Raw genomic sequence first — 8693 nt, 5'->3', positions numbered from 1 at the left:
CTATACGTCTTAGTTCCTTATTACCATGTTTTTTTTTTTTCGACATAATCAATAGCCTAATAAAGCACACAACCTGATTTAATATCACGTAGATATAATCGTCCGTTAACCGACTTTACAGGCATCCAATTTTTTTTCTCGACCTAACCATGAGCTGGTCACACCGAAATACTATGAAATTTTTCCTTATTTCAAAAATGTATGTATGTGTAAAACTTCTGGTACTCAGCCATTCTTCTGCCTCACGTCCTTAAAGTATTCAGAAATTCATTAACGCAGTGATCCATTGCATCAAATATATTTCTGATTCTGGTGCAAACTTGATACGTGATGCTTTGTACATAAGGTAGTGTTTTCTTTCCATACAAAAAGTTTTGATGCACAAGCAGAGATGCGTTTATGAATTCAATCACATTTTCTACTCAATATATAAAATAGACTAACCATAAGCTTGTCATACCTAAATACCCTTCACCTTTTTTTTTTTAATTAAACAAATGTAGGTACGTATGTGTCAGACGGCCTTCATAGTCTAAGAGCCGGCAGCATATTTTGGCAGTTTTGATATAACCGAAATTCGAGTGTGCACATATCTAGATATGCACCACAGTATATCAACGGAACAAGTCTGGCAGTGATCTTTTTCAGCTTTCCCTTGCCAGACGCATCCAAAGTGCAGCAAAAAATCAATTTTTGGCGTTTTGGTATAACCGAATAAATGATACACCAAAAAATCATAAAAAATCCCCTGATTTCGAATCTGTGGGTACCGCAAGTTTCTTTTTCAGCTTTCCCCCCGCCAGACCGCTTTAAAGCTTTTTTAAGTGCATTTTTCTAATAAAAAACCTAATTACTTATTTTCTGTTAGGTATAACCGTATGATGGTAACAAATTAATATTCAATGTCTATTCCAGGTCTAGAAAATATAAGTTTAAGCCAGATATTTTTCAGCCTTCCCTCTGCCAGACGCAGCCAAAGTGCAGTCAAAAATCAACTTTTGGCGTTTTACTAGGTATTACCCTAATAAATGATACACCAAAAAATCATAAAAAAATCCCCTGATTTCAAAAATGTGGGTACCAGAAGTTTTTTTTTAGCTTTCGCCCCGCCAGACCGCTTTGAAGCATTTTTAAATGCATTTTTCTAATAAAAAACCTAATAGCTTATTTTCTGTTGGGTATAACCGTATGATGGTAACAAATTAAAATTCTATGTCTATTCCTGGTTTAGAAAACATAAGTTTAAGCCAGATATTTTTCAGCCTTCCCTCTGCCAGACGCCCTTAAAGGTTTCCCAAACAGGTTTTTCCATAGAAAAAACACCTAGTTTCTGTTTTTTTCTTATAAAATTGAAATAATATTTTTTTGTTTAGAGTAACCATATGATGGCCAAATATTAACTTTGTCTGCCTTTTCCTGATTTAGAAAATGTAAGTTTAAGCCAGTTTTGTTTCAGCCTACCCTCTGCCAGACGCCCTAAAAGGTATCTCAATAGTACGGGAAAGTTAGATTTTGCTATATGGGTCTGGGAAATCCGAAATGCATTTTGACTTCAGGGCTCGAAAGGCATAAAGACACGAGTCGTAAACCAAATTTTGTTCAATCGCACTAAGAGTCATTTGGCAGCAATTTTTTTTTTAATACAAATTTTAGTTTTTCACATAACTCGCGTATTTTTGAACCTACAAAAAAAAACAATGTATGACAAACTTGAAATAATTTAATTTTCTACAATATATGTTAAATAACATTTTTCGATTATCCCTTAGGTTTAAAAGTTGGGGTGTTTTTTTTTTAACACGTCAAAAAGTGATTTTCTTATTTTTGTCATATCTCTTTTACTTGAGCGTTTTTTAAAAAATTTGTTCGTTGTAAAAGTTGTAGATCTTTTAATTACCTTCATTTGTTGCAGTATTGGTTTTTCGATTTGACGGACCGTTTTCGATCTGTAGGCAAAAAACTTCAAAAAATTGCAATTTTTTTTATAGGGACAAACGAAATGATTTTTGGTGCGGTTGTACAAAATGTGGTTTTAGACTCTTTCGATCCCTGGGTTTATGCTCTTTTAATCCTTGAAGACAAAATGCATTTCGGATTTTTTCCCAGACCCATATAGCAAAATCTAACTTTCCCGTACTATTGAGATACCTTTTAGGGCGTCTGGCAGAGGGTAGGCTGAAACAAAACTGGCTTAAACTTACATTTTCTAAATCAGAAAAAGGCAGACAAAGTTAATATTTGGCCATCATATGGTTACTCTAAACAAAAAAATATTATTTCAATTTTATAAGAAAAAAACAGAAACTAGGTGTTTTTTCTATGGAAAAACCTGTTTGGGAAACCTTTAAGGGCGTCTGGCAGAGGGAAGGCTGAAAAATATCTGGCTTAAACTTATGTTTTCTAAACCAGGAATAGACATAGAATTTTAATTTGTTACCATCATACGGTTATACCCAACAGAAAATAAGCTATTAGGTTTTTTATTAGAAAAATGCATTTAAAAATGCTTCAAAGCGGTCTGGCGGGGCGAAAGCTAAAAAAAAAACTTCTGGTACCCACATTTTTGAAATCAGGGGATTTTTTATGATTTTTTGGTGTATCATTTATTAGGGTAATACCTAGTAAAACGCAAAAAGTTGATTTTTGACTGCACTTTGGCTGCGTCTGGCAGAGGGAAGGCTGAAAAATATCTGGCTTAAACTTATATTTTCTAGACCTGGAATAGACATTGAATATTAATTTGTTACCATCATACGGTTATACCTAACAGAAAATAAGTAATTAGGTTTTTTATTAGAAAAATGCACTTAAAAAAGCTTTAAAGCGGTCTGGCGGGGGGAAAGCTGAAAAAGAAACTTGCGGTACCCACAGATTCGAAATCAGGGGATTTTTTATGATTTTTTGGTGTATCATTTATTCGGTTATACTAAAACGCCAAAAATTGATTTTTTGCTGCACTTTGGATGCGTCTGGCAAGGGAAAGCTGAAAAAGATCACTGCCAGACTTGTTCCGTTGATATACTGTGGTGCATATCTAGATATGTGCACACTCGAATTTCGGTTATATCAAAACTGCCAAAATATGCTGTCGGCTCTCGGTCTATCAGTTGTAGTAACATCGAGGTTACTTGGAGGAATGCTACAGTTGTTTTTTCAAGATGTCTACGAAAAAACCATTTTTCTGGGTTTTTATCATCGATCCATCCAAATGACCAAAAAAGATGACTTCCGTTATAAATTAAGCGTAAAAATCTTCTTTATTTCTTGAATGCACAAATTTGAAAGAAATTAAGCGGAAATCCTCTTATTTTTATGTGGAAACATGTTAATAAAAAATAAAACTGGCGGCCACTCGGGATCGAACCTACAATTGTTGGCTGTCTAGGCAAGTGCCTTACCATCGTAAATCATCGCTGCTGAAAATAAGTATGACAAACTGCTACTAAGCCTGATTATAGTTTTTAATTTTTAATTTTTTCTTGGTTTTTTAAGATGAAATGAAGTTCACCTTAAAAGAATTTAAGCGGATTCCACTCATTTTAAGCGGGTGGGATTTAAGATGAGCATCATCTTATATTAAGGTGCCCTTTTATTCTCCATGTAAGCATCCATAAGTGAAATCTCAGGTTGTAAAGTAGTTAGAGTTACGTCTGCTATCTCAGACAGTAGTTTATCTTTAGGTATAGTGACGCTATATGCGACTGTAGTTTCTAGTGACGTCTGGTATCTTGGATTGTGATTTATATGACGTCTGCTATCTCAGATTATGATTCATAGTGTACACTGCTATCTCAGTTGATTTAAACTTAAGTTTATCAATTTGAATTGTATAATGCATAACACTATGAAATAAAGTTAATCATTGTAAAACCATTGTTAAAACTAAAAACTTTTTAAAAAGGGAAATGCACAAAGAATAGCCTCAAAGTTTGTTGCTTCTTTAGTTATAGTCCAGTGCATTTATGATGTTCATATATGGGCGACCCAGCAGTTTGTACCACCCCCAAATTTTTTTTTCTCATTCGATAGAGCATTGGCTGAATATCAATACCCTGATTTTTCGCACTCGCGAAATTCACCTTTCGGCCGCCATCTTGGATTTTAGTTTTTGTTGAATATCTCGATTTCTATTTATCCTACATAAAAGTTGTGTATACAAGAAACGTAGGTAATTAAATTTCGCGTCTTTTATGTTAAAAACTTTTTCGATATTCTGAATATTAAAAAAGTTACAAGCAAAAAAAGTAAAAAAAACCGAAAAAAATGACAATTTTAAAGATTTGAGCACTTTTTATCAAAATTATGAAAAAACGTATCGAAAAAAGATTATTTGCCTTAAAATTCTGTACAACTCTGATATACAACTTTTTCTTGTATCGCTATAATTAATAAGGTTATTAATACTTTTTTGTTAAAAAATACCCCTTTTTTACGAAATAAGAGAGACTTAAATATAAAAAAATTGCAGGTCTTGAATTTTCTCTTAGGTATAACATTAACCTATAAAATACTCACTAATCATTTAAAATTCAAGATTTGGTAAAAAAAAAAAAAATAAGAAAAAAGTAAAGATAAAAAACACAAACAAAAAAGAGCATTTTTAACAAAAAAAGTATTAATAACTTTTGTATTTATAGCGATAGAAAAAAAAGTTGAATAGCAGAGTTGTAGAAAATTTTAAGGTGAATAATCTTATCTTGGAAGGTTTTTTCATAATTTTGATAAAAAGTGCTCAAAACATTAAAATTGTCACTTTTTTCTGTTTTTTTTTACTTTGTTCGCTTGTAACTTTTTTAATATTCAGAATATCGAAAAAGTGTTCAAAACATAAAAGACGCGAAATTTAATTTCCTACGTTTCTTGCATACACGACTTTAATATAGGATAAATAGAAATCGATAAAATTCAAGATGGCGGCCGAAAGGTGAATTTCTCGAGTGCGAAAAATCAGGGTAATGATATTCAGCCAATGCTCTATCGAATGAGCAAAACAAATTTGGGGGTGGTACAAACTGCTGGGTCAAATTATAAATGCACTGGACTGTTAAACCCTGGACCCAACAAATATACCCCAGCCTATGACAAACAGCCCCTCACAACCTATATCGCAAGTAAGACAGTGAAAAAAACTCTCCAAATAATCTAGTACACTTACGAATTTCGTTTTGTAAAGTAGCGGTCTCTTGATCTGTGAAACGGAAAGCATAACGAAATTTTAAGTTTAGTATTTCGTTGCGTTATTTTTGTATGAGAACTTTTGTCTCTTGAGAACAATATACACGATTATTTATATTTATTTTAAAAAAATAATGTTTCAACAAATTATTTCACTTCCAGGTACCTAGATACATACACTGCCGGTCAATAGATTAGGTTGATCTCGTAAACGGCAAAGAAGAGCTTTACAAAAACCTTTTGTGAATAGAGTCTCAAAGCATGTTGTCTTTTCTAAATATAAGTCAGAAAGATGTAGATTAGGATGGGTCAAAAAAATCGAATATCTTTTTTTTTGGTTTCATACTCCGAAAAATCGATTGCTACACCACACCTGTAGAACATAGGTACTCACCAAATATGAGCTCTTAATAAAATTGGAAGATCTTCCGTTCGGAGTTTTTCATTTTTACTTGCGATATAGGTACTATAGGGCAAGTTTAGGATTCGTAAAAAAAATCGAACTCGAGATAACAATTTTACATGACATTACGATGATGGAGAATGCCAAAAAAGTGGGTCCGGCAATTCTGTCTGTCTGTCTGTCTGTGTGTCTGTCTCTATCTGGAGCTGCAGCCTAAACGAGTGAAGTGATTTTCTTCAAACTTGGTAGATAGCAGTTTTTGGCGATTCCCTAGAGGGGAAATTGAAATTTTTTTTTTATGACCAAAACTAACGGTACCTGCCATATAACGGAAATAGAAAAGTTAATTTTTTTCAAAAACGGCTCTAACGATTTTGATTAAAATTTTTGTGTGTAGTACTACACATAAGAGCCAACTTTTTAAATAAAAAAAATATTTTTTGTACCGTTATTAACGGTACCTGTCATAGAACGGTTTTTTTCGTTTCTGAATATCTCGAACAACATTAACCCGATTTAAATGAAAATTTTTATACAAAAGTGTGTAAGTAAAGATAATATTAAAATTTTAGAAAATTTTCAAAAAACGCATTTTTGGTTTTTTTAAAAATATTTCAAAATTTTTTTTTGAAAAATCAATTTTTTGAAAACGGATCAATGAAAAATTTTGAAATTTAGTTTTTATGTGTAAATTAATTATTTCTTAAAAATGGCATACCAACTTTTTTTTGAAAAATGTTAAAAAAATTTTATACATAAAAAATTATTTTTTTAAAAAACGGCTCCTACAATTTTCGAAAATTTTTTTCTAAAAATACCTTTTTATACAAGAAACAAAATGGCATATTTTTTGTTTTTTTTAAGATAATTTACAACGGAGTTTAATTAATTATAAAAACAGATTTAATTTTTTTATACTATGAAATTTCTTCAAAATATCAAATTTTAAATTTCTTGAATAAAAAGCTTTAATATTATAGTTACTTTAAGCATAAGAGCAAGTACGTGCGGCCCCAGTCGTGCAATTTATTTCAATCTGATATTTAAAAAAAATCAATTTTTTTTTTTATCAATCGACTTTTTCGAAAATTTCTTTAAATATTCTTATAGAAAATTGAACGCTCTAGGGACAAAAAAAAGGCGTTGTACAATTTTTTCGTTTTTCTAACCATTTAAAATATATTCGAGGTCAAAAGTTTGATAAAATTATCAAAAATACATTTTTTTCTTAATTTTGTACAAAATTGAACAATTATAATAATCAAAAGAGCATATCATATTCATATAGGAAATAAAATTTTATACAAAAAAGATCTTGTACCTATACTTTTTTCAAATAGGTACATGTAACCATTGGAAAGATATTCGAGGTCAAAAGTAAAAAAATATTAATAAAAGCAATTTTTACTTTTTTTTTCAAAATTTTCAAAACAGCTAATATCTTGAGTTCTACTCATCGCATCGTCAATATTGACGTCTTCAGGCTTAGGGGAAATGACAGAGCATCAGTCCTTATACTCAGACTGTTATTTAGTGTTAATTTAGCCTGCTCAGATTAATTGGAAAAATCGCAATATTTAATCCCTCGGAAACCATATAAAGTCACGATTTAAAGCTGCCAGACTTTTGAGTTCGTTATTAAAACGCATAAGGCTGGTTATACCTCCGCTCCCAAAATTTGCTGTGGGCTCTCGGTCTAATATAGTCCAGTAATTTTAGGTTTTATCTGCGGAAAAATTCCTACTGGGCTCGATTTTGGTATAGACTTTCGTTACGGCGTTGTTATGAAGATGTGAAAATCGACATTGATATAGCGTCCGCGTTAGAAGTTATAGAGGTCAAAAGGTCACGAAAATCAGTTTTTCGCATATATCTCGTGACCTGTTGCTCGGAGGTCAATAGGAGGTCCTTATGTTCAGAATGGGAATTTTTGTTAATTTAGCATACCCCCGCCCCCACCCCGAAACTATAAAAAACCGCGATTTAATGCGCTACCAGATATTGAAATTCTTTATAAGAACGCATAAGGCTATAAAACTGCATACTCACGTTTAAGTTATACATCATCTCCCAAAATTTTCTGTGGGCTTTCGGTCTATTTTCTTAAAAATGTCATATCATTTTTTTTTTTCGAAAAAAATGTGAACATATTGGAAATGGGAGAATTTAGAGAAGAAAAGTTTGATTTTACTACTTAAATTTAATTTTGGAGCAATGGAAGCACAACATAGTACATGGTTTAAACGTGCAAAAATATAAGTGAACGAACCCCATATTTTTATCTAAATATCAAACATTGAAAAAAATTTTTAATGTTGCTTTTAAAATAAGAATACAAATCCATTTTTTATAAAAAAAAAATTATAAACTTTTTTGAAGTGGTTCTTTTCCATTTAGCTAGCATTATAAAATACTTTGAATAATAACGTGTCATATTGCTAGATTGCATGAACATAAATGTTTTGCTTGATCAACCGCTTTATCCTCCCCTACTCTTCCATATGTGATTTTAAAAAAAGCCAATACAAAAAGAATAGCACGTATACGCCACAGTGCCTGTGAATAACGTGCAAATAATGTGAATTACAACTTTGTCCTAGATGTTAAAACATCGTAATCGATATTATATATGTATGTACATAATAATTGTACTTCATCTTGTTGTCATCATGGTTGTAAGAATCCAAAATTAAAAGGAGCCAATACAAGAAAAGCACGTATACGCCACAGTTCACCTGAGCAGCGTGCACATAATGTGAATTACAACTTTAGCCTAAATGCTAATACACCCTAATCGAAATTATATACTCAGTGACTGAGTAAAATCTTCATCTTTTTGTTGTCAGTGTTTATAATTAAACAGAAAAACACAATTTAAATAAGAATCCAAAATTTAAAAAAAATTCTTCAGCGTTGCACATTTTTTTTTCTTCAGTTTTTGTAGATGAAGATTTTAATTTTTCGTCGTTTATAGAGTGAACCTATTCTATTGACTGGCAGTGTATATTTATATGCTTATTAAACTCATATACCAAATAGACTTGAATACATCTTTAAAAATGTAATCCAAATATTTTATTTTAAATGTTTGTTTTTCAAAAAAAAAAAAAAATAC

This window comes from Episyrphus balteatus, chromosome 3 (assembly GCF_945859705.1).
Source record: "Episyrphus balteatus chromosome 3, idEpiBalt1.1, whole genome shotgun sequence".
Taxonomy (NCBI): domain Eukaryota; kingdom Metazoa; phylum Arthropoda; class Insecta; order Diptera; family Syrphidae; genus Episyrphus; species Episyrphus balteatus.
Note: the sequence above shows the minus strand (reverse complement) of the source record.